Consider the following 1,414-nt stretch of genomic DNA (forward strand, 5'->3'; position numbering starts at 1 on the left):
CTGTCTCTCCAGCTTAGAGACAAGGATGTTGTGCGAGACACTGTCGAACACTTTGCACAAGTCTAGATAGATGACATCGGTTGCCTGTCCTTTATTCACTGAGCCTGTGAACACATCGTAGAAGGCCACCAAATTTGTCTGGCACAATTTGCTCTTGGTGAAGCCATGTTGGCTGTCGCCAATCTACTCCTTGTTTTCCATGTGCCTCGGCATGGTTTCCAGGAGGATCTGCTCCATGATCTTGCCAGGCACAGGGGTGAGACTGACTGGCCTGTAGTTCCTTGGATCCTCCTGTTTTCCTTTTTTTAAAAAGGGGGTTGTTTCCCCTTTTTCAGTCAATGGGAATTTCACCAGACTGCCACGACTTCTTGAATAAGATGGATAGAGGTTTGGCAACCTCATCCGCTAGTTCCTTCAGGACCCGTGGATGTATTCCATCAGGTCCCGTGGACTTGTGCACCTTCAGGTTTCTTAGGTGCTCTCGAACCTGATTCTCTCTAACCATGGGCTGTTCTCTATTCTCCCAGTCCCTGCCCTTGTCTCCCATGACTTGGGGAGGGGGGGGCTTGCACCCTTGACAGTGAAGACCGAGGCAAAAAAGTCTTTGAGCGCCTCAACCTTCTCCATATCCTGGGAAACCAGCTCTCCCATTTCCTTCCGCAGAGGGCCCACATTTTCCCTCTTCTTCCTTTTATCCCCTATGCGCCTACAGAAGCCCTTCTTGTTGCCCTTGATGTCCTTGGCCAGGTTTAATTCTGTCAGAGCTTCAGCTTTCCTAACCTGATCCCTAACTTCTCAGACAATTTGTGTGTAATCGTCCCAGACTACCTGTCCCTTCTTCCACCCACTGTAGGCTTCCTTTTTGTTCCTTAGTTTCTCCAGGAGATGCTTGTTCGTCCATGCAGACCTTCTGGCATTTTTACCCGACTTCCTCTTCATTGGGATGCATTGTTCCTGAGCTTGGAGGAGACCTGGGCACGCACACGTCTCTTACTCCTCTTGTTTCGTTCCCATGCTCCATGGGTTCCCATAGAGGCATTTAAGATGAGCACCTGATGCAGTTGGCTTGCTGACTGGAGCAGCTGGAATTCCCTTGTCTTGCTCGCCAGGTGCTCTCCTGGTGCCCTGTGATCCTTCTCCAAGCTCTGGGCATCTGTTAGTGGCACTGGCCTCCAACTGGCAGGACCGGGATGAGCTGAGGTTCCCCTCCCCTGGAAGCTTTAGTTTAAAGCCCTCTTCACCAGCTTGGCAATCCTTTGCCTGAAGACGGTCTTTCCCTTTTCAGTCTAATTTACCCCATCAGCTGCCAGCAGACCGGGTTTCTCAGAGCGTGTCCCACGGTCTAGGTAGCCAAAGCCCTGGCTGTGGCACCAGCCCTGCAGCCAACTGTTGATTTGTCAGATTCGACTGGCCC

The sequence above is a fragment of the Eurypyga helias genome, unplaced genomic scaffold (genome assembly GCF_000690775.1).
Source record: "Eurypyga helias isolate BGI_N326 unplaced genomic scaffold, ASM69077v1 scaffold3043, whole genome shotgun sequence".
NCBI classification, from domain to species: domain Eukaryota; kingdom Metazoa; phylum Chordata; class Aves; order Eurypygiformes; family Eurypygidae; genus Eurypyga; species Eurypyga helias.